The 25,836-nt window shown below is 36.6% G+C and overlaps 1 long non-coding RNA gene across 1 annotated transcript in view; it reads right to left on the reverse strand.

Annotated features, from left to right (window-relative positions):
* Positions 1-25,836, reverse strand: part of LOC108497955 — a 182,144-nt gene that overhangs the window by 57,682 nt on the left and 98,626 nt on the right. Inside the window, exons 4-9 of the long non-coding RNA XR_001875019.1 lie at positions 25,579-25,800; positions 24,124-24,397; positions 22,730-22,912; positions 20,070-20,166; positions 18,735-18,849; positions 6,070-6,113 (exon numbers count right to left, since the gene is read on the reverse strand). This is a non-coding gene — a long non-coding RNA (uncharacterized LOC108497955). The remainder of the gene's footprint in view (positions 1-6,069; positions 6,114-18,734; positions 18,850-20,069; positions 20,167-22,729; positions 22,913-24,123; positions 24,398-25,578; positions 25,801-25,836) is intronic.

Here is a 25,836-nt window from a genome sequence, read left to right on the forward strand (position 1 = left end):
TTACCTATATCAGTTTTATAACTCCATCTGTTTTCTAAGGGAGAAATATTGAATAATTACTATTGATGACTGAATTACTTAAATTATTATCATACAGTAAAATGCCCTTTCAAGTTCTAAATAAATTTTTGTTCAAAGATGATAAGGAGAAGGAGCAGAACAAAATTAAAAATTGAACATACATAAAGCTTAAATGAAAGCAAAACTATTTGAAAAATCTCGAGTCAAAATTGATCTTGAAGTTTCTTAGTACCTAAGATATGGAGAACCTCTAGTCCTTCTCTGCTTAAAATAATTTAAAAATTCATTCCCACAGGAAATAAATAGCACTGTATATATGCAGAGAACAGAAGGTGCAGTTTACTATCATAACAAGTGACAGAGAATGAATTTTTTTTTTAATACAGTAATTAAGACAGAAATGAATATTTTTGTAAAATGTGTTTAAAGATCTAGATTTTGCATTGGAAACAGAAAGCCTTCTTCTATAAGAACCACACAGGGTGTGAACAAATGAGTCCCACAAGGCTCCATGGGGACTGCCCGACCCATGTTTTTACCACCCTTCTACTCCAGAAGTTAATAATTTGACATGGCATACTTTAAAAAACAAATAAATAAAATAGATAATGGCTTGCTTAGAGTTCAATTTACTTGTGTCATGATACAGTAAATACCAAGCTGAGTTCTCACACTATTAATCATTAACCTGGGAAAGGGCATTAGCTCAAAACACATTCCTTCAACTATTCATGTTTCATGAATACATTGGTAAATATTTTAACAGAAATTTCAAATATGCTGAAGACATAAACAAGTTCAAGTCCCCCCAACAGCCAAACTCCTTTCACCTTTTAACTTTTGGATAGAAAGTTACCATCCATCTGTTGCCAGAACAGCTTCTGAAAGCAGAAAAACAGAAGCTCTGCAGAGTTGGGTTGTTCGAGGTACAGGTCATGCAAGACACCATGCAAAGAACAGGGCAGGGGACCTACAAGAGGAAAATTCTTCTGATATGCTACTGATATTTTTTGAAATTTTCTAAGGTGACAGACTCCTCATGCCCATAGCAAAATGTTTCTGATACTGAGTTGAAGACTCTGTAACAGCATTAGAAAGTGTCTGGGAAAAAAATATATTCTGCTGAAACATTAGAAATTGGTTCAAAAAATTTGAAAATACTTGGGTTCAGCACAGAGAATACTTCATGGGCTTTCATAGCTTGCTTAGGAGAGGGAAGGAAGAGTGAGAAAACCTATTTGTTTGGAATTTGGAAGTATTTATGTTCCCTTTCTTCTCCACAGTATTTCACCTTAATTTAAAAGTGAGGAGTTAAAGATTGATCTGGAGCTTGGGAAAAGCATTCAAGCAGAGGACCACTGGGGACAGAGTGAACCCTTTAACCATATTGCTTGAGAAAGGCAGTGCTTGGCAATATATTTCTGGGAATGATAATATCATAGGTAACCTATTTGCTCTGGAATCTAAACCAGAGCATCACATTTAAACCACCTGCATCTAAAATGAAGGTAAATATATTAAGAGGATCTCTCCACTTACACAGGAGTGGAATGTATGATTTTAAGAGATCTGGGCAAATTCCTCAGACTTAATAATATACCAGTCTATTCATGGAACATCGTGTCCTTTATATTTCTTTAGAAAGAAAAACATCACTAACAATTATTGGCTTTAACACCTTGCAGCTTATATATACTTTCTCACATAAGGAAGAAACACCTTAAGCACAGTGTGAATCTAACATGAATATAATTTATAAAATGTAGAAATGTTGAAGCAGAAAAAATAGGAAATTAGTTAAATGGGAGTTTTAAAAATGAAGATACTTTCTTCATCAAGGGCTATGGAAAACATATGACTGTGATAGAGTACATACCTTTAATCAACAGCTACTTTTTTTCCCACAGAATACAGAATTGCAGGCAGAACTTGGCTTCGAGTTGCAAAAATTATGAATGGAAATACTGAGAAATCATGATTTTTATCTAAATATTAAACACTATTAAACAGACCTATTAATGCCTGTTTTATGGTCAAAATGTAGGCAATTGCTTAGTCAGACATTTATATGCACCAAAACCACATGCATTAATTATAGTTAAAAAGAGTGTGAGCAAAGACTGCTCTGAGTCAGATCCCAAGTCACAGCACTTGCAGTACAGCTGCTCTGGCCCACGGGTGTCACAGCCTTTCTGTTGTGGGGTACAGCATCTCCCAGGGGGGCTGTGCCACACCGAGGGGTGCCAGGCACAGAGACCCCATGTGGGAGGACAACACAGGCACCAATAAGCGGTTCAAGTGCAGCTCCTGCATCAGAACTCCAACATGAGTCCAACTGACTGCAGGACCCAGGAGCATTTTTTCCAGACTGGTGCAAACACAGACTGCACCCCAAGTTCACAGATGGACAAGATCACAGGGCACATCAGTGCACCTGCAGCTGGGTTTCAGTGCACACAAGCAAGAGACACACAAAGCTGACCAGGGTGTGAATGTGTATCATACTGGGGACCACAAAATACAGTGGTATAATGGCAACTTATGGCATAGCTCTCACTCTGCACTTTTCCACTCTTTCTCCTTCTCAGTCCAGCAAATTACAAAATAACAAGTATCAATACCAGCTCCATCCAAATGAAAGTGTATGGAACAGGGAAAAGCATCATCTGTTCAGTGATTCTGATTGACTCCTTGCTGTGCCACCAGTTCACCTTGTCATATTCTAACCTGGTTTGTTCTTGAGAATAAATATTCTTGAAATCTGACATGGGGGAACAAATTATTTTTATTATATCCACCAGTATTAACTATTTAAATACATCACCTGTAAACTGTGAACTACCTTGTGGCACATTGTGTAATTACTGTGGATTGAACTCTTGAAGGATAAAGACCCAGAACTGTTCAACTAATAGTTCTTTCTCTGTCCTTCTCTGACATAGGAATATGAATAACAATTTATTTTGGCCAAAACAAGCAATTCCAGGTCAATTTATGTCCATAATGGGAGATTTGCCATGACAAACAAGAAGGGGATATAGCTACATGATTTGGTGCATTCTAGTCAAAAGTGGAATACCTTAAATCAAAAGTTTCAGTAGGCTTAAATGTTCCTCCTAACCCCTCTATTAAATCTTCATAACAGTGTGACAAGCTAGAATTCGTTATCTTCTAGTTTATTAAAAAGAGAGTGACCACTAGGAAAAATAATATTGGGAAATAAAATTTACCTTGGATTAGTTTCATGTAAACATAAAAAACCAGCTTCTCAGAACCCACATGAAAAACATAATGTAGTTAATATTAAATACCATGATTATGCAACCTATTACTTTTACAGTTTGTGCTCCCGTGTCCTTGATTTCATCCCTGTTTTGCTTATGATTAATGAATTACTCACCTTCAGTACTCTCTCATTTATTTCATACCTCATTATGAATTTGGAAAGGTCAATTTGTTATTTGAAAACAGCAAAACATGCATGGAAGTTAAACAGTGTTCAAAAATGCAAAGGACATTTTTATAAATAAATTGCTATCTTATATCCCTTTTTAAGTTTGCATTTTTAACTGCTTTTGATATAATTTTGAAGAGTCTACATAAATTCTTCCCATAGAATACCAGACAGAGTTTCTCCATGTGTTTTATAGGAACATCAGGAGTGTCAGTGCACATGCACAAACACACAAATCCTAGAATGACACCTTCTGTACTTCACTGTCTATTTTAGCTTGTCAAGATCTTATGCCATAATTTTCCATGGTTTCTCATTTGTTTTGCTTGAAATTATTTAATCAGGGTTTGATACTGTATAATTTATGTTATGTGATTATACTGCTAGCATTCAGGTAGGGACAAAATCAAGGCAAGAAAAATTGAGGGAAGTTCTGTGCATATTAAGTTCACAATCGCTGAAGTAAACCCCACTAAATTATTTATACTGAAAACAAAGCTTCATACCAACAGTTCACAGTATTACTTTTTTTTGTTATTGCCATATCCTTTTTCAGTTTTGATAATTGTTTTCGTCTATGGAATTTGGTAGTTGCACAATACTTTCTTGAGCGGCAAAAAAAAATTGGCTAACGTGACATCAGTGCTAAATCCCATTCTGTGGAGCACTAAAAGCCACAAACCAAAGAGTCCCTCTTTTGTCTCAGCATTCTGGAGGTAAATTCCGAAATCGTTTGGGCATCACTGTCAGAAAATGACAGTTACCAACACACCTGTGATACACTGATAGCTGGGAGAGTGGTTTATGGTATCTAGAGAAGCTTAGGGTAACTCCATTTAACAGTCACTATCATAGCTGGGAAGTTGCCCTGGGGAACCTGGTATTGGCACAGAAATCTTTTGAACAGAGGGCACTTAAAGCCACCCACAGCACTCACCTCTACAGCTATGCAAAGCCAGAGTCTGAGCTGCCTGCACAGCAATGGCCTGTGAGCCTGTTTATGGACTGGGCTACACTCCAGGCTGCACACACATGCCCAGGCTACCTTTAAACTGGACACTTAGGTGACTTCTGGCACTGCAGCTGGAGCTGCACATACTTCAGTGTGGGCTAATGCAGTCCCTCCAGAAGATTGTGCAGTCTTGTCTTTTCTCATCACTTTGGCAATCTTGTCCACACAAACAAGAGGAGCTTAAAGTCCTACAACAGAGACTTTACTGTTTACAGGCATTGCCTCTGAAGCCCCAGGGACAGCTGCACCCAGCTCCTTCTGCAGAAGATAATCTGTGTTATGCCTTACTTTTTCGGTTTCTGGCTCACAATGTGTAAGCAGCAGCACCTGCATCTACTATTTTTGCCCTGCTTTATTTGCAGCTGAATTATGGCTGTGAGGTTTGTTCAGGTGAGGTTTATTCAGCCTGGATGCTGTGGCTACATTTGACTGAGAGCAGACCAGAATCCATGGACACTGTGAACAGACATGTGAAAGTCAAGCCCAACCAATTGTACACTTCTTCACTCTGTGCAACATGCATAGCTACTTACAGTGTCAAGTTCAGTAGCTTAAATATTGTGTCATCATTAAAATAATATCACTGAGCATGGTTATTAACTGCAGGTTGACCTTCAGCTTTGGCTTTGTTAACATTGTAGATTTATGTTTCCCCCCAGTTCCTTCAAAACTCTTTGTACAGTGGATTATTAAACTATAACTAAACATAACTAAACAGGTTAATATATGCTTGGAACAATTCCAAATCTATGATCTTTTCTTTGAATTTTATAAGCATGTTCATTAGAGGCCTTTACTCTTCCTTCAATTCCAGTGAAAATTCTACAAGAATAATTGTTTTAAATCACATCCCACCCATGATACAGTCTAAGATCGGTGATCGGGTTGTCCTTCAAATTAATAAAATCAAATACCCATCCCAATACTCTACCCTTATTTCTGCCAAGATCTTATTAGTTTTCACTCTGAATAAAGAAGATAACATCTTTACATATGGCAAGTTTAAGAGGTAATAATAAATGGTAAATCTGGCATGAGTTATGAAGTATGTGCAAAAAGAAAAAGAGAGAAAATGGAAACCTCCCCCCCCAAAACTTCCTGAAACAATAATAAAAATGGAGTTTGTGATTGTGTAGAAACCAGAGAAACTACACAAAGCAGGTAGAATATATTATTACAATGTTTGAGTATTATCTACAGTATAGAATGATCAAAACAAAAACATATATGCTGTAGAACTGAAGTTATGTACTGATGGATTCACCTCTAAGGATTTAATCTCTAGTATGTGGCTTTCCATATAAGCAATGAAAGCATTTAGTCTCCTTGCCTTACTAGAATGAGAGTCTACTTCTCAAGGCAAATGCTTAGAGATAACTGAAATCAATCTGAAACTTAGCAGGTGTTACTTCTGTTACTTGAAGTGCAACTATTTCAAAACATCATTTATTCTTTTTTATTCTAAAAAATCCAAGACGTATCTTCAGTAACTATCCAGTCTTCATTTTGACTCAAAATGACCCATTACTCCATTATGCAGACATTTCATTTACATTGCAGACCACTATTTATGGACACTTACCAGGGCATCAGGGCAGCCCAAGCAGAACATTCATGATACAGACTCTGAGAACACAACAGTGAAAAATAGCATGAACATCATAACTGCAAGAAATTATAGAAGGCCAGATTCTGCCCTAAAGCTCTATGAGGCAAATTCACCAGCAGTGTGACTTCACATCCAAGCTTAAAATCTGAATGTGTAAATGACACCTTTGGCACTCTCAGCTCACAGACACCTGCAAACTGTGGGGGTTTAACCTCCTGTTCAGATGATTGCCTTCGCTTTCACTGCTTTCTGAAGACTGACTTACAACAAGTGAGGATGCAGAGTGAAAAAGGGAGGTCTTGGGGGAAGGCAAAGTACTTGCATGTTTAGCACATTTTATAGACAGGTCTGGAATATAGGATGTGGATGTTGCAAGAGGTAATGAGGTGACTGGCAGCAAAGAACTCTGAGCTGGAGCAAATGGGAAGGTAAAACAGAATCGAAATAGTGAACCATCTGCTTTCTAATGAAAACAGCTCTACTTGTCAGCAACATCCAGAAAAAATGATTTCTTAGTTGGAGTGTATAACCAAGAGAAGTAGCTTTTTTGCTATATGAGGTAATACACTCAAATGATGTATGACTTAGAAAATAGTGTGGGTTAATGATCTTCAGCTGGATCAGGGAGTAAAACAAAGTAATTTCATAATACAGAACATGATGGATTAAATCATGTTAATACTGGGTATATACATTAAAGAAAATGATCTTTCTGGCATACTAAATGGCAAAATAAAAAGCACTTTTAGTAAGCTATATGATTAATTAGTCTGCCCTTTTATTTATGTACCATGATAAAGTAAAATGTACTTTTCTGGTTACCTCCCAGGCAATTATTCTAAAAGTTATATTGAATACACCAGCTTCATTGTATTGCACCAGTCCATCAGGAGCTGCAAGTAGGTCCCTGTCTTTGTTTTAAGTCAGTGGTTTTCTCTATTCTCTCCCTTTCCTGTCCTCCTTTCTAGAGGTTATTGGGGTTTTGTGTTGTATGTTTTTAACTCACAGAAACAGGAGATTGAACATGATATGTTGATATATTAAAATATGTAAACATTGATTTGTCTTAGTACTGTTAATTACAGAGAATGCAAAAAATTGCAGTGAGTGAAAAGTTATAGCTCACATGTAATTCAGGAAAATATTTAAATATGAGAATGTAAATGCTCCAGAGTTCATTCAGATTCTGAGCTGTTTCATTTCCTGCCTTCACAATTTCGCTGTGTATCTTGCAAATTTCCACCAAAGGTTCAATCACATCCAAAATCTTTTAGAAAGAAGCTGGAAATGCATTTTCAAAGGAGATTTCAGATTAAAGTAAAAGTCTCAAATTTCAGAAAAAAAAATGTTACCTACAGAGGTAGAAATATTATTTTTGAGAACTGTTTGTCTTCCAATCTCATTATACATACTTGTCAGAAATTATGCCAATGATGTAATACACAGAAGTTTCCTCTAGTACCAAATTGACATGGAAGGAAGAAAAAGTATTATTAGCACTGAGTTGACTTCTTTCTTAAAATCTTACAAGCCTGTAGAAGAAACTGCTAAAATGCAGGAGTTAATGAAAAGACCATTTCAATTATATTTTTTTTTAAAAAAGTATTTAGCAATGTAGGTGTAGGTGTAGGTTTTGTATTTTCCTAGGGATTCACTTAGTTCTTCTTCAGACTCAAATGCCTTAGATGAATGTACTAAACAACACAGAAAATCTGAAAGACCAGACTTGGACACTTTTCTAATGTTAAATTCAGAATTCAGGTGGGAAGTGCTTTTGACACAGTAAAACATGTTTTCGTAAGGGGCCCACGACTTACATGGACTTATTCTGTTCTGCTGTCCCACACACTTGCACAGAAAAGAGAATCCTGATTCTTAAAGCCCCAGGCTAGAGGAGATGACTTTTAAAAAAGAATCAGTTAAGAATTACCCTTTTTTTTTTTTTTTGGTACACTAGAGCCAGACATTTGTCTACTACAACAAGTGTTTGGAATCTCTGCATGAAATCCTCACAATGTTCTAATTCTGGATTATCTCACACAGAGTCCACCTGCGGATGCAGAGTCAGTATTTGCTGACTAATCTTTTGTTTGCAACATCACTAATGCTTCTTTTGACTCTGGGGTTTTTGCTTTCTCCACTGCTGGAGAAATCACAGTCAACATAAATCCACATATTTTCAATATTTATTCCACCTGTGCATTTTGCATTTGTGTGCCAGCAAAATAACTGCTCTGTCATCAGGCTCTACAAAGGCACTTTGGTATTTCAGTGGCTGTGAGTGCAGAGAAGGTGTTCTTTCCTCCTCCCATGCTGTCCTGTGTTACATTCTCATCACCTTTCCAGGTGTACTGTGCAGTTTCCAGGCCTCTCAGATTTCTGTTCCCTGTAGAAAAAAGCACATGAATTTTCCTCTTGTCAAAAGCACCTTATATAATCCTTTTTTATGATCAACGCTCCCAAAAATTATCCTTTTCCAAATGTTCTTCCTTATTCTAAGGAGGATCATAAAGGCATTAACCAGGAAGACTTTTGCATGCTACTCAGCAGTATCACATCTATACTACTTTTTTTAAGGGAGCTTTATTTCACCAATTTATTCTTATATAGCCTGTAGCTGTTAATGATTGTTTATGTATTTATAAGCAGCTTTTCAGCCTAGAAATACTGGATGGATTCTGCCTAGAAATTCCAAATAGATACTGAAGTTCATAAATAGAAAAAACCCGGACACCTATTTACAACTAGTAAATAAGCTTTAAAGTGGATTTTTTTAAGGCATATGAATTATTAGTTCTCAGTTAGACTGTTGTGAGAATATAGAAAATGGGTGACATGTATCACAGAAAATGTGTATAAGCACAGCTTCTTCAAAGTGTTGACCTAAAATAACATTAAATTGTTGCTACACTTTAAAGTTTGTAGGATATAACACTGTATAGAAGTGTGACTTTAAAATTAGTGTTTGCAAGTGTCTGTGACATAGGTGAGGGGTTTTAGCAAGCAGCTAGTTTTAAACTTAAAATTACATTAATTTATTTGCTGCAATAAAATTATGTAGATTAGTTATTGTTCAAACTGTTTTGCTACATGAAAGAACAGCTTTTATATTACTAAAAAAACCCCAAAACCCTAGAAAAATGAGTAAAGGTTAGTGCTCCTGTACTCCACTACTGTTAGCAAGACTCAACCAGAAATGCAAGATATGTATAAAGAGTAATTTTGTCTCATTAAATGACAACACTAGTGGTTCCTCTTCATCTCCTTAATTCATTTCTTATAGTTTTTCTTGTCACATCCACTTGTTTTATGGCTTACTAACTTGCAAGTTATGGTCGTAATTTATGGTCAAAATTGAGTGGTAGCAAATCACAGAATATTTTCATTGATTACCCTAAATTGTCTAATCTCCTGTATGTTTTTAGGACTTGATTGGGTGGTATTTACTGATTGCCTTCATCTAATTTAAAAATCAATCAATAGCAACAATGAGAGGTGGTGGATAAATCGAGTCTAATGCAGCATAACTGCAGCAAATATCCATCAAAGGCTCATTCTCAATCAAATTTGTGGGAAGTTTTAATACATAAACCAAAATGTCTAAAAGCCTTACTTTCAGAGCACATAATTTTAAAATTGTGCTCTGCATCTTATTGCTCTTATGCTGTCTATTTAGGGCAGTTTTCCACTGCTAAAATGAACATATTTCACTACAATAAAACTGTAGCAAACAAGAAAAAAAAAATATCATCAGCTTTGGTTTAAAGGCACTTTGTTCCATCTTCCTCAATATCATCTGTATATAATAATGAAAATTAACATAACATCAGCTTTTCATATAAACTGTGCGCATTTTCTCCGAGATAAACATTCTAATAAGTGTCTTGATGGGAAATGGTTTTTTTACATTGAGAAATCAATTCATTAATGTCGTTCCTTACATTATTCTTTTTTAAAAGCATCTTTAGTTCCCCAAGTTTTGGATGGCAAATATGAAAGAAGCTGTCTGGAAGACAGTATTCTAATTTCTTGACACTATCAGGGCAAAGACACCTCATGCAGCAAAAAAGGACAGAGAGTAAATGCAAACCTTCTTTTGTTTTCCAAGGGATGCCAGTACAAACATAAAATGCCTTCTTTCTAATTTGTCACAAGCAAAATTTGTTTCTTTTTTAAGTAGGCATGGACCTCCAGTTTACATTAACTCAAGGTAAGTTTTCTACAGGCATGCAAAGGTAAACAGTTACATACATTGAGGTCAGAAGGATGCCATCATTTACAGCTGGATGAGGAGCTAGTTCAATAGCCTGGAAAAACAGGTTAAAACTGGCCTCTGTTCGTGAAAGAACCCTACCTATACTCAGAAACAGGTACTTAATGTCAGAATTTGCTCAGTAAATATTCTGTCTAGATAGCTAAGGAGATTCAGGTTTTATTTCTTTAAACATCCGACATATGATGTTAGACTTGTTAGGCAATAGGAGCTCCTGTTTTGTGACTCCAGGTGTAATACAAAACCAATGAAGGAGAGAGACTTGGAGGTCTGGGGATTTTCTGCAATTTTGCAGTCATTTGATTTTGAGTCAAGGGTGCTTATTAATAGATCAACATTCTTTTTTACTGTATTTAAATTCAAGCATATAAGACAATAAGTATATCCAGAGAACAAACTGTGAAGATAGGACATAAGAACTAAAAGACATCTATTAAGCAGAACTTTGAAAGAGAAAACACATATCCTTTTCCTAGATATTAAAAAAGATAAGGGTTGTCGATTAACCAGAACCAAAATGCTGAAGTTGCACACATCAAAGCCTGGGAATTCTTTGCTCTGTGTTAACTTTACAGCTGACCACTCTCTGAGACAAGTATCACCACCTGTGATTCTTAATTTTTGCACAATCCAGATGAAAAGACAGAGAGAACCTGTATCATCAGGATATCACAGTCATATTTTCTTTCCAGTGTTGAACATGTCCCATATTTGTAAGGATTGTTCTTACTAATGGTATTTTCATTCCCTTCTACAATTTTGATTTTGGCTGACATTAGGAAAATGGAACAGTGCTGAGATATTAAAGCAGGGACTCTGAAATTTGCTACGCTTTCTAACCAAAAGAAGGAAGGGTAAGGCATTTATAAAGTGCTGTTCTTTCTTCAGAAAATAATGTCCAAAACCTTTGAACAGTTCTGAATTCACTCAGATTAAAAAAATCCATTTTTGGTCTGTATCTAACGAAAGTAAAAGTTACATGGCTACAATCCACCACCACTACAAACCTAACTGCAGATATGTACCAGATTGGGCAAACAGCACAATGCTGGAAAATAATAATTCTGTTCTAATCAATTGTAAAATATCCTTTGTTGCTAAACACTCGTGAAAAATCTCCGGCCAGCCCAAGCAACAGATCACAGCACACATTACAAATATAAAAAACAACCACCAAAGAGAACCCTACCAGCAGCCCACGCTTTATTAAAATTCTGACATTCTGAGATATCTTCTTGCCAAGGGCCCTCTTACAATGACATCTGTACACTTGTCATTACACTGCAGTTCACATTACTTACATAAACATGCCACAGGGAAACCATGACTGATATAATTTTTATAAGATTGAAAGGTAGCCATTGTGATCATTAAAACAAACCTGAGAGAGCCTTCCTGATGATGGAACAGATTCAGTTACTTCTCCCTTCTTTGTGGGTCATTAGTTAAAAAGGGGAAGGTGGGGGAGGAGGGAGGGAAGGCCATATACTGCAGGTGTTTTATCCTTTGTGAGGAGACTGCACTGAGACAAATGATTCTAGCTGGCATTTTGTACACACCGGAGATTGCTTATCGATCCAGATCAGAATATTCAGGCTGGCCCCGGGGAAAAGGCAGAGTATTTTCTGAGGGAGTTAATAACCTGGCAGCTGAGCTGTCTTGTCCAATTCACTGAACCTAGGGCTCTAATCAGGCCAGAGTTTTTATTTTGAGAAATCTTGCCATATGTGTCTGCTAGCTGCCTTCCACTCTATTGGACCAGTGACAGTGATTGAAATGACAGCCTATAGATAGAGCCTAATCAAATTGTTTATTATCAGCCTAAATCAATATGTATAGATTGTTGAAACATCACTGTCATGCCATGAAAAAGTCATACATGCTGCAGGTGTAATTCTAAAATGCATTTTTCCGTCCTAAATTATGCCTGAATTTAACAGAGTAAAAGAAATTAGACATGTATGAGACAGTGAAAAATATACAGGTTTACACACTTCAATAAAATAACATTAAGGATTAATGTTAAAATGCCATGTTGTGCATTGCTTAAATATGTTATCGTGCTCCCATACAGCAGAGAGGCAGCAGAGCTGTGGGAAAGGAAAAAGGTGTTGAAAAAAAAAAGTTGTTTCACCTTTTGTATAGAAAGGAAGAAGTCTCACAGAGGTCTGTGTAAGCACGTTCTGGAGCACAAATCAAATTCCAACACACCTAAAAAGCAAGTTTTGAGGCATCCAGACTAGAGAGATGAAACACACAGTAATGTGAATGAATTCCTTTGGTACTACACAAATATTCCTTCCAAGAGACTACCAAAGAGCTTGGACCATGAAGTCTAATGATTTGGTAGGAGATGATTTCATAAAGCCCTATTTCCTGAAGATGCTTGGGTACTTTTTTTGCACAGTATTTTTGCATTATATGGAAAGATTAAAAAGTATTTAATAATATGTCATGAATTAGATTCAACAGGTTTAATTAGCACCTCAAGCAGAGTTATTCAAACACTAAAAAACGAGAAGAAGAAGAGCTATTCCTGAAGGTACAGCACTGGATGGAAATCTCTCATATTTGGGAGAGGACCAGTAATCTTTCTGGCCCAACGGAGCTCACCTGAGTGTATGGATGCGAAATTCTTCTCTGGTGTAATTGACCTGTAATGGATAATCTCTGGAGCATTTATGGCCCAACAAGAGTCAACTATGTAGTTCATAACTTTTGAAGTAGGTCTATTGGCAGAATTTTGCACTACAGAATATGTCCCATGGAATAATTTATTGCCTTGTTCCTCAAAAAAAGAAATTTCAAAACTACTTTAAAGTACTCTGGCAAGGCAACAGGCTGTAACCGTAGAGTAAAATATGTTTTTCCCTAAAGAATGCTGTAAAGTAACCTCTGGTTAATTAATCTTTGCCATGCAATACACTCTTGTTTGAATATCATTTATACTGTGTAATTATTGGGTTGAGTCAAACACATAACAACTTTTAGCATTACAACATACGTGTCAATAAAAATAATATTATGTTGTAGGTTGTACTGATTTAGAGAGGTATTTTTTTCCTTGGATAAATGTACTTTTACTGTGAGCATGGAAAGCTCTCCAAACAGCAATTATCTTTGGCTGAATGAATCTAGGAATTTTCCTATTAAATTCAAAATAAGATTTTTTTTCACTGCCATTTTAAGAAATAAAGGTACTTATTCAGCACAAAATGTTAGCATAAAAATCTCTCTAAGTACATGCTTAAGTCCCTCCTGAGTCAGGAAAGCAGATGCATATCCTTAAGTTCTAAATGACTTCTGTGGGACTTTCCCTTGTCTTAAATTTTGAACGTACTTGAAGCATACTAATGGCTAAGCACAGACTATGAATACAGGTGGCTCAGTTTGGCCCTCAGCTGGCACAAAAACAAAATTTAACATTACTTTTAAAGTGTTTTGACTAAAATCCAGCAAAGTACTTAAGCCTACACACAGTGCTGATTTAACTGTCTCAGTTTATAGTTACACTGGTGCAATTTCCTAGTATGGATACAGTTCTGCTAGTATTTGTCTTGGCATAACTTAGCAAGACACTTTTACAGAACTGAATGCCACTGAAAGTCAAGAAGGCTGGGGCAAACCTGCAAGAGAGAAAGCCAAACCTGAGTAAACTGAAAATGCAAAACTGAAAGGGCATAAGAAGTGAAAAATTTGACTATTGAAGTGTTCATCTTCAAAACCTTCAAGAGATCATTGGTGGCATCTCTCAGAACACTTTTGCCAATGTGTCTATTTATATGTGAATTCATTTCACAAGTAGTAGCCCCTTCCAGAAGGTGTGGATGAAATGCCTGGATTATACCTCATATAATGTAAGACCCATTGAGCTGAATATGGTCTAATTGGTGGGTTGAAGCATAGAAACCTGTTTTAGGTTCTGTATGGCATGTAGTGAAATCCCTATTACAGTCTTCTGATTCTGCTGAGAATACATTATTTTTTTTATTGTTATTTTCCTTTTTGTTAAAACTTAATGCAGCCAAACGACTCAAGATAAAAGAAAGCACTTTTTCTTTTTTCCTTTCCAAAGGATCTTCGAGGAAGAGTTTGACCACGAAAAAGGCTGATAAAAATGAAGGAAGAATAATGACCTTTTTATGTATTATTTACAATGCACAATAGTGGTCAAAGTGACACCATTATTCAGCTTTCCAATACTTTTGAATTGGTTATGGATATCACATACCAATGGGAAATATACCTAATAACCTAGTTCTACTTTGGGAAAGGACTGTTTCTAAGACCCTCCCGTAAAACTAATAAAATTTTTATTTATGCTCCACTTGGTGCTTCAGATGGTTCATTTCCCTAGATCCATTCATTTTCTTTTTTGGTTGTTTCTGTTATGGGCTGATTTGCTTTGGCTTTGCACTAAATAGGATGTAAAACTAAGTGCTCCTGATACAATTTCTATGGGTTTATTTGTTGCTTTTTGTCCACCTTGCTTTGTATAGACAGCAGATGTATTAAGCGAAGATGCACAGCATACTAAATTCTTATCTCATTCCAAGAACATAGTGCTTCCAAATTAAATTGTTCAAGATGCAAGAAATGGCACTATTAAAGTCACCAGTACAAACCTTAACCTGTCCCCTTCCTCGCAAACATTCCAACTGTTGCCATTTTTCATTAAATGCATCACTATCTATCAGCATATGGACGCACTAAATGACCAAACATTAACCCTAAATACTTGTTCTCTAACTCTATTTGAAACTACAAAAAAGAAAAATCTATTTAGTATTTTCAGTGATTTCTATTACACCTTAAGTAATTGCCATAATTTTGTCTACAATATAATACTGCCAAAATTAAGAATAGAAGTTTAGCCTTTAGCAATCCACTATCAGTTTTCATGGATACCATAAAGAATTTAACAGCTTCTCTTTTTGTCACATGAACCATACGGGCAGTGACTCTAAGATTAAGGGGCTTTCTCCACTACCAAGAAATTAAGTCCCATGTTGAACTATTCCTGTTTCTTTTCAGTTGCATTAGGATGTTGCTAACTAAATCCAGTAACATCACAGCAAAACCTTACTTGGGCTCAGGCTCAGAAACTTTGCAACCTGAATATCAAAACTAAAATAATTACTATTCAAATAAGAAGGGAAAATATAGTATGATATACCCCCATGCCCCACAAAACCTCTACACATAGTACTGTTTCACTTTGGATGCACAAATAGTTGATGCACTGTACAAAGGCAAACATGGTTTGCCTTCCAAACTGGGCTTCAAACCTCATTACATTTAATAGTTCCGTACCAAAATGCCAAGTACTTCAACAAAAATTCTGGCCAGATTTACATACTTAAAAAAAATTACCGAAACAGAAAAACACAGAGAAGTGTAACATTAGAAAGTTCTAAATTCAAACTACACTTCAGCAGCATAAAGAGGGATTAATCAAGAACTGTGTTGGTGAACTTCTAGAAGAAAGGAACTCATTCCAACAGTGCCCGTCATGCTGGAAGGCATAGTTGTAGCACCTTGTCTTCATCAACTGGAAAATAATGTGCTGTGCTGTTTGCAGATAGTGCTGGCAACCATTCTTCTGCATATCCTGCATTCCCACTGTGGTAGTTTCACTCTGAGCCTTCCTGGAAACCGGCTTGTGACCAGGAAGGAACTAGAAAGGTGATCACGGAAGTATTCCACGCCAACTCCAAACTTGTACACCCACTCTGTGTGGACTTATGTATAGCAAAGACTACATGTGATCCCCCAGGAAGTCCAGATATACTTGTGGTCAGCTAATTCTGTTTAAACACAAGATACAGTGGTAGTGACCATACTGATTTAAGGCAGATGTATAGAAGTGTACAACAGTCCTAAATATCTCTTTTATTTTGTACCAGAGGAGGTGGTTACAAGAAAGAAAGAAATAAAGAGAGAAAAAGAGAGACTTCTGAAATACTTAGTGAAGCTTACCTTGATGCACACTAAGGAGAAATCCAGGGATTTTGTCTGCACAGAGAAAATTGTCTAAATTGGCTGGAAAAACTCATTGACCCAGTCAGATTGTGTGAAGCTTGTGATCAAATACAGCCCCAGGCTCTCCTGCCTTATGCACTTGTGCATCTTGCTCAGAACACAAAGCTCAATGAAAAAACCCACTAGTTTACTGTGATAAACACTACAATAGAATGGTGTTTGCACAGGCATGTGTGAGTTGCTCTTCTTTATGTGGCTTGGAAACATTACATTCAAGGGGTTTTAGGTGTAAATTTACAGACACCACATGCAAAGAATTTTAAGGTTTCGTTGTTCAATTATTTTAAGTAGAACAATGAGAACATCAATGCAACAACAATACAAATTAATCAAACAACAAAAAGTAAAGCAATTAAAGCTAAGCAGTGAGACTGATGAATTCACAGGTCCTTCTGCAATGCATATTCAAGAGCCTGAGTAATTAGGTGTAACTGTAGAAAGATTGTTAAATGTCCTTTATTGTATATCTGTGAAACCTACTTCACTGAGAAAACAAGTACATTGTTTCTGAGGCTCACTTTGGATAGCTACAAAAAATGAGGAAGGAAAGATGGTTGTGTAATTTAGAATATGGAATGGGAGATGGAAGTCTCTTGAATCTTTGACTTCCTACGTTGCTTCAGGCAGTGACTTAATTTCCCATCTGTAAAAAAGTTTGACAATCCTTCTGTGTGCCTATCTGGACTAGGAGGACATGTATATTAAGAATGATCAAACAGAGCATAAAATAAATAACAGTATCATTCCAAGGGTACAACTCACCATACCACCAGTGTTCCATAAAATCAAAGCTAGCACATACCTCAACCTCTGTCTCTATTATTGTAAATATCTGTGTTTCCAAAAATCCTGCATATGTTTCCTTGCCATTATTAGGCAGAAACTTGTATTTCTAGTCACTAGAAATTCTCGGATGGTCTCATCTGTGGAAGTCCAACTAAAGCTGCACTCAGTTCTGCAAAGTGCTGAGTATTGTCAGTCCTGATTGGCAGTGAGAGGCTCAGAATTTCTGCAGTACCTCTGAATATAAGACAAAGGTTAAATTTAACCTTGTGAAGTTAGTCCTCCTCCAGACAGTGTTTCAGGTCCTCTGGTTCAGGCCTCCATTCTGAACTGCTTCCACAACCCTTTTCTTTCCTCCTCTCTGTGTTGACTATAGCTAAGTCAGTATCACTAAGCATAAATTAGTTTTTCTGAATACTCCAAGCTCAATTCCAAAAGTTGACATCAAAATTCATCCTAGCACAACTTTCAAGATGGAGAGGAAACCAACATAACTGATCTAATGAAGTTGTACTCCTTAAGTTACAATAGCTTGCTTTCTTTTAAATCTAGATTCTGGTTAAGGTTTGGCAGCACATAAATTCTAAATTAGCCAAAATAATTACAAATAAATACATTATTAATCAGAGCATTACTCCCGTGACTTAATGAGCCCATAGCAACTCTCAGATCAGTAGTCTGTAACTACAGTATGTATTTGCAACTCTCTGGCAAGATCTAGGTAAAGTACCACATAAGCAAGTATTTTAAATAAGTCAGGTTCAACTGTTTACGCTAAGGTAGCATTGCAGTTAGAAATGATCTTCATTGTAAGCCTAAGTCAATCCTCCTTTGGAGCAAACATGCCAAGTGATACAGAGCAGATGCACAGCAGTGGAACATTGTGGTAACATAAAAGTGAGACAATATGGTGAAGGTTTTATATAGCTTCATTTTGCAAATCCTTTCAGAGTTCTATGTTTTCTTATCTTAAAGTGACAAAGACAAATCTATAGAGACTGATATATATAGTTGTTGAACCCTACTGAGCAATTTTTGATGGAATTCTTTGTAATAGACCTGGACAATGACAACAATGACATGAGATTAGCTCTAACACTATTAGCATATAAGGAAAAGTGTGTAATAATCTTATCCTGTGAATCCAAATAACATTAAAAAATGAGAAAAAGCCACCTTATCTGCCTTGACAATACTGTAATAAATTATTCATCTGGCATAACAACAGAATGGAGTAAAAGAGTCCAGAACATCAACTTGAATCAAAACACTGATGAGGCAACCTATTTAAAATAAGCTAATTCTTTATGTCTCTGAAAATATTTAGTGGTCATCTTCCCTCAGGCTTTGTTTCCAGGCAATGACTGCAATTGTTTTCAGATAGAGATGCAGCTCTCTCTGTTCTCACCCTGACCTGATGCTTAAACCTTGGTTTTAAAAATATTTTGCTCAATAAAACACAGCGACCAAAGCTGCTTACTCCATCTAAAGCATTCAGTCTATCAAGTTTTTATAAAGAAAAGTTACATAAGATCCTTACCTTAATGCATGTGGATTTGACTGGAACTTCCTCTCAGACCCTCGAAGGTGTCATTGTGTGGATAGAAGATCAGTATTGAATTTATCCTCTCGTTACTCTGAAACAGCCAGTGAGCCTGTGAAATGGGGAGCACGCCACATAATTAGAAAATTATCCACTGCCAACTTGCTATTATCCTATGCCTTTCCTAAGAGGAACAAAAGGTGTGCCACACTGACAGCACTTCACACAGGTAATACAAGAAGCTCTCAAGAGTTTTCAGCAGTCTTCAACTTAAATAAAAACACTAGATAGTTTATAATATGGTAGCTAAAGCTAAGGCCTTTAAGGAGCACATAACCTATGTACTTAGTATACAGCACTAAAAGTCAAAGTCATAGTAGAACAGTTGTTTCTTAGGCTGAAGACTTTTCTCTTTAGGCTGAAGCCCAGCTGGATTCAAATCCTGTAAACTAGGGCTTCAATCTTCATGGAAAGTTATATTTCTGTAAAAAGCATATTAACACAAGAAGACATTTACCTCCAGGCTCTCATTGTCAGATTACTCTTTATATTAAATTGTCACAGAAGAGACTTTTTTTACGAAGTCAAAGATCTGAAAGATATTATCAGCAGAAATGATAGTTAGTGACTGATAAGAATCCAGGAAAAAGTCCACAGGATATCACTTAGGAAAAAAAGGCAGCATTATTTTGTAAAAAAATCTTCAATGTAAAAAGAGGGAAAAGAGGATTCTCCATGTGAAAACTAAACAGTTCAAAGGATCTTTTTCTGCTTAAAATACTCAAGTCACTAATATTAAGTATGGCTTCTGTGCCTCTTTGAGGAATTTCAGTCTTATACAGGTGCCAGTTCACCACACTGAGAAAGTCACTCTGATGACTTTGTCTTTCAGACAGCCAAGTCACCAAGGCCCAAACACTCCTGAATGCTGCTCCTGAGGGTGCAGTGCAGCACCCCGAGAATCACTGGAGATAGGACTGAAAGGTGAATCCTTTTCCAGCCCTGGCCATAGTCCTGCATAGCTCATGAGGCAGTGCTGGCACTGATGCCAGATTTTCTGAAAACAATATCAGAAAGTGAAGGTATTATTTCCATCTCAAAAATGATTCAAGAATTAGACAATGAAACTCATACTGGTGTCAATAATATTTTGGCTAAAGGTCAGGAAAATGTCTGATGAAAACATTGTAAAAGGAACTGAAAATATATGTCTCCAGGTGAGAAGGAAAAATCCTATTCCTAGTCAAGGACTCCTTGTAGAAAACACATCACTAAGTTGTGCCTCCACTAATGCTCCATGAACTGTGACAATCTTGTAGTAGATTCACCCACCTCCTCTCTAGTTGCATCACTAAGGAGGTATCTACAGATGATTGCATATATTGTATCAGAGACTGCCAGCAAATTATTCAGTACACTTCCAACAGGTCTGTAATAACACAGAATCAAAATCTGAATGACTCAATAATAATTATTTGCTGTTAGATTCACCTTACCATCCTCTCTTTATTTACAGTTACATAAGTTTTACCTCAATCAAGTAAATTAAAAACAGTAACCTGCTTTCTACTAGCAGTGTTAACACATTTCAGAAAGTACCCAAACCACATGAATTTTCTAATGTCATGGGAGTTAATGCAGTCTCTAATACAGTGCTTTCCTTTACACACCAGGCTATAATGGCTCAGCTGTAGAGCTTGAATTTGGAGTGAGGAATTTTGCTTTCCAACCCTTTTATTGTCACTGTTGATGCCAAGCTGCTCAGCTTGGCAGGCCACATCCTACATCTGTGGGAACTGCATGTGATGTTCATATTCCATCCTTCCAGTCTGGAAGCCACCAGGTTACACAGCCTAAGATATTTTCTTTATGCTTGGGTGCTGATAATAAAGTTCTGTTCTTGCATTTCTCTCCTGAGATGTTGGTTGATGTGTCCACTTACAAAGTGACCCTGGCAAGCTTTCTACTGGAAGTCAAATTTTGCAAATCCCAAAATTTTTTGAACCTTTATCTTTTCTCATGTTTGCCAACCAAATAGGGAGGACTATCATGGAGCACATGTCCCATTTTACAATGAGAAAATTAATTTCACTCTGGTCTTAAAAATGCATAACTACTACAGGGGAGAATAACATCAATAGTCACTGTGAACTGTATGATCCTGAAAGGGAGATTAGGGGGAAAAAAAAAAAAGACTCAAAGTAGAAAAAAAGAAAGAAAAGAAAAAAAATCCTTCCATCTATCATGAACACATTCAAGGGGAACAACAATGCACATTCTTAACCAAACTTCAATGCAGATTTACTTTACTGTATATTCCATACACTCATTCACACCGTGCTTCTTAATAATAAACAAGTGAAAAGTAAAAAATGCAACTGCCAAAGGAAGTTTATTTATGTTCAAACTGTACCGGAGAAATTAGTCAAGGGCAATTCATGCATGTGAAAATATGATTTCTAACACTGCCAAGGTCGATAAGACCTTAGGGAGTAAATGCTAACCACATAAATCAAAGATGCCTAGAGGCAGTTTTGAAGATGAGCGGCAAGGCTTTAATAGTTTTAAAAAGCCTGTTAATAATCCAAATGAATAAGCAATGATACAAGAAGAGCAAATATCTTGTTTATGAAAGGAACAAACCACTGCTCCATGTATTTCTGTGGATTGGGTTGCCCAAACCCAGAATCATAGGATTCTCTGCTACATTTCCAAAGTAAGTATCTGATTATTTCTCAGACCTGAAAAATGAATAAAGGTGCACGAGCCTAAATGAATCCGAGCTGCCAAGTTAGTTTGCTTGCAAAATATTTTAAGACAGCTTCAGTGACCAAAGTAATTTTATAAGAATATTTCCTCTTTTGCCGAGATTTCTAAACAGAAATGCATTTTATCTGAAAATGCATACTCGCTAGTTTGTTAGTTGGTTTTTTAACCATTTTCCCCTGGTAGATGAAAAAAAGCAAACAACTTTCTTTTCCCTCTAAAACTGAAAACTGACAATTTTTCATTTTAAGCCCAGACAAAGAGTACTTCTGGGGCTTCTGACTAGCTGGGTCCAGACACTCCTATGGTTGCCACTGTAATATCTAAATGTCTCCTAAGTTTCAGGTTGCCTTTCCAAAACATTGGGTAAATTAGAGCATACTCATTTCCCACACAGCTCAGATATCTGGGATACACATCTAGTATGATATCTGAAGACCTCTGAAATCAAAGTGATTTTTAAAACAATCTTTTAAAGGAACTCAGTTTTAGCTGTTAAAAATACCTTGAATTATGAACAGGATGAGTTTGTTTCTGAGTCAGACCCTTCAAAACCTTAAACAAAGATGAATTCATAACAGAGCTGGCAATTAGAACTCACTGTATTCATTCATTTCTATTAATAATAGGTTTTTGAATGTTCCTGGATTGTGCCATTATATCACATTTTAGAAAATACAATCCATGATAGCATCCTGGTTTTACTGCTAAAGATATTTAAACCATTTTTTTTATGTTGCTTCTGTGAAGGTAAACTGTTAAATTGCCACAATCCCTTTCAGGACAAACTTTTCACTGTCTCAAGTTCCTGTTAACAAATTCATGACTATTACAACCTATTCCTTTTCTCTTCTTGGACATTGCTTTTTAATAGCTCTGCCATCTTGATATCAGGAAAAAAAAGTTTGAATCGCTATGCAGATTCCTCTGATTAAGGGATAGGGTAATTAATCTGGCATATTCAAAACCTGAGCATGAGCAGGCAGCTAAGTCAGAATAGTGAGAAAATGAGAATGCTGTGGAGAGCAAACGAAAATAGAGTTATGGACCAGTTGCATACAGAGAGATGTAACCTGAAGACATGCAGCCAATTAAAATTTGTTGGCAAAGGGTACAGGAGGAAAGGAAGGAAGGCAAAGAGAGAAGACATCAGCTAAACATGAAAAACTGCTGCGTTCTACTTCATGCAGGCAGAACTGGGTTAGATGGTTGTGGAGTGTGCATACCTGAGAAGCAGCAGGACAAATCTCATTGTTAATCTTGATATCAGAGACACCTGAGTTTCTCCATGAATCCTTCTTGCCTTTTTGGCCTTCCAATATTTCTGTGTTTTCACTCATTTCCTATATTCCTTGGTCTCGGGACCATTCTGAAGTCTGAATCAAATTTGGAGAATTTGATTCAAATTTCTGGAGGATGAAAGAATATTTGATCTCACATAAATATAGTTTGATCAGCAAGGGTGACAGTGATCAAAAGCTAATTGCCATAGTTCCCTACTTTTTTTTTTTCCTACATAGATGTGCACTAATTCCTCTTCCTATAAGATAATGCACTGAACTTAATAAAGAGGAGGTTTTCACAGTCCCCTCGCTGTAGAGAGGGTAAGAGTGCTGGGTAAACTGCATGGAAAATATAGGTAGAAAACACAGTAAGAACTCATTACACTTACTACAGTCACTGATTATCCTGGCAAATACCTTGCTGAAGAACTTTTGGAAAGCACAAGGTCACAAGAAATCTTGGGGGTCTTGAGACCACACCTGTACACAGTTGTTCCCACACATAAAATTTCTACCTTCCTCCTTTCCTCGCTGCAGAGAAGGAAAATAGGCTAAAACATGGGTCCTCCTCTTTGAGATGAGTTGGTAAAGATCAAACATTATTTGCATGAGGTTTCCAGTGAAATTCTGCCAGAGGACAAAGGGCTATATGGGCCAAGAAAAACCAGAAGCTCTACAAGTGTAGGAGGACTGTGTTTGTTGGCTGAGTTTGGGAATAAGTTGAAGTCAGACTAAAGAGCCAACAGCAGCTGTTTCTCAATTTTTTATTATTTTTTTTTTTAATCCCAGCACAGCATGCAAATAATTTGCTATGGACTTGAACTGGAGAAGCCAAGTATATAGTACTGTGGAACTGAAATCCAAAAAATATAATATTTCAGGTTAGGAGACCTGCAGCTAGTAAGCCAAAACCACTGTTTGCATTCAATTTTCTGGCTTGATCACAAGCACTCTTTCTTCCTGATACATTTAACTAAAATGTGCAGGTATTGCTTCACATGCACTTCCTTGGCTTTTTTCAATGCATACAAATATCTGCATAATGTTTTAGCACTACCACCAGATTTTACCACCAGCAAAATCTTTTTTTGTTTGTTTGTTAGAGCGCAATGATGCTTTCTGCCCCTGGATGTATCTGGAGTTTGCTGAAACATTTTGACTAGTATTCCCAACATATTCTCACAAAACTGATCAGCTGCTCTGAGACAAAAATGCCACTGCTCCCTGCCTGCACACATCATTTTGACAGGTAGAAAGAGTGGAGTTGTACAGACTACAGATGATGTAAAAATAACCTATAAAATATTATCTATTAAGAGGAACAGTATCATACTTACTTGAGCCACTCTGTAGCTGTTGGAGTTGACCACTGTGCTTTCCCTCAAAACCTTTCCTCAATTAATCTCTCATATCTACAGTTTTGACAGGCTTTTCCACAGAGCATGCAAGGAACACATTGCTCTCCACATATCCATTAGAAGTTCATATGGGGCAGCTTCTTTGGAGACATTTTTAATCCAGCATGAATTCCTTAGCATGATCACACTATACCACCTTCCAAATGGCTGGGAAAATCCACATTATCTTGGATGAGCGGTCCTAAATGCAGATCTGATTTTCCAAAGAGACAGGCAGAAAGACAAGTATTTTCAAAGAATATTTATTGTTATGGTAGCTAAGGTGCAGAGTTTCAGAGTTACTTTAGGCCAAAGACAGGACTAACACAAGAACAAACAACTAGAAAAAGTGCAACAGCCTGTACCTTGTTTTCTTATTTTTTTAAAGACCAAAGTATCATAAAAGATTTTATATAAATAGGTAAGAGTAATGAAACCAAAGGGATATGACCAATTAAAATGCACATAATTTTAAGAGAGAAAATGCAGATCAATTAAGATGATGTTTCAAACCTATGGTAATTTATATTAGCTGAGGATCTGTCCCTAAATATTTAAACAGCAGTCTTGACACTTCCTTTCCCTCTCCCAATTTAAGACTTTAAAGGCACTTTGCAGTTCAACAGTCCAGAGTAAGAGAAACTCTACTGCATGCTGCTTCTGGGTGATAACACAGCCATCATCTGCACCAAGAGCAAACAACATAATAGTGTGGGCTTTCTAAAAGATAGAGTGAAGAATAACTACCTAACTATAATCACAAAGGTAATTTTAGCTAAGTAAAATACAATTACACTAGCCAGAATTTCTTTTGGACATGATTAGTAACAAACGTTCCTTGTCCTGTGAAAATGTGCCAGGAAATTTTAATTGACTGCAAGCATCCAAGGCTGCCATTAAACACATCATCTGAAAGATGAATTTATTTGGCCCACACTTAACTACCATGTAACCTGCTTTATGGTTTACAAGATGGAATGATTTTGTTTTACATGACAGTTATTGGGCCTAATTCTACTCACAGCTATGCCAGTGAAAAATTTGGAACAAGTCCATTAAAGTCAATGGCTGTGTAAAATCAGAGTAAAATTAGACTCAGGCCCATCATGCAATGTAATAATAACTGGTACTAAAAACTAGTCCAGTTTCTGCTTTTCCAATTGGTATCAAGTGGAACCAAGCACTAGATATCACATTATTTTAAGATAAAAGATACCTAAGACTTGGCCCTTCCTCAGAGACCCAGGCTCGCATAGCTCGTCTGACACAACACACCGTGTGATGAGAGCACTGCAGGGATCTTTATTCCCTGGCACTTTGGGAGGACAACATAATGAAAATGGAGAAGAAAAGTGAGGAATTCATAAAGGGATTTTTGATTATAATAACACTTACTTGAAAATCACTTCAGAATTACAGATCCTCTTTTTTAATATCAAAAGTTTGAGTCACTTTCTCTTATACGGTTTGAGCTTATTGTTTCTTGTGAGTTCAAGTTTTCCACAGCTTGAGATAGGGCAGGACTTTGTTTTCTGTTTCCTGACAAGGTTATTATGCTATACAAAATAGTTTTTCTCCCAGTGTGGACTTCTCCTTTTTCACTGTTTCTTCGCCTTTCTGGGGACAGCAGTACAGAAATAGGTTTAATGAATG

This window comes from Lepidothrix coronata, unplaced genomic scaffold (genome assembly GCF_001604755.1).
Source record: "Lepidothrix coronata isolate B3197 unplaced genomic scaffold, Lepidothrix_coronata-1.0 Scaffold54, whole genome shotgun sequence".
NCBI lineage: Eukaryota > Metazoa > Chordata > Aves > Passeriformes > Pipridae > Lepidothrix > Lepidothrix coronata.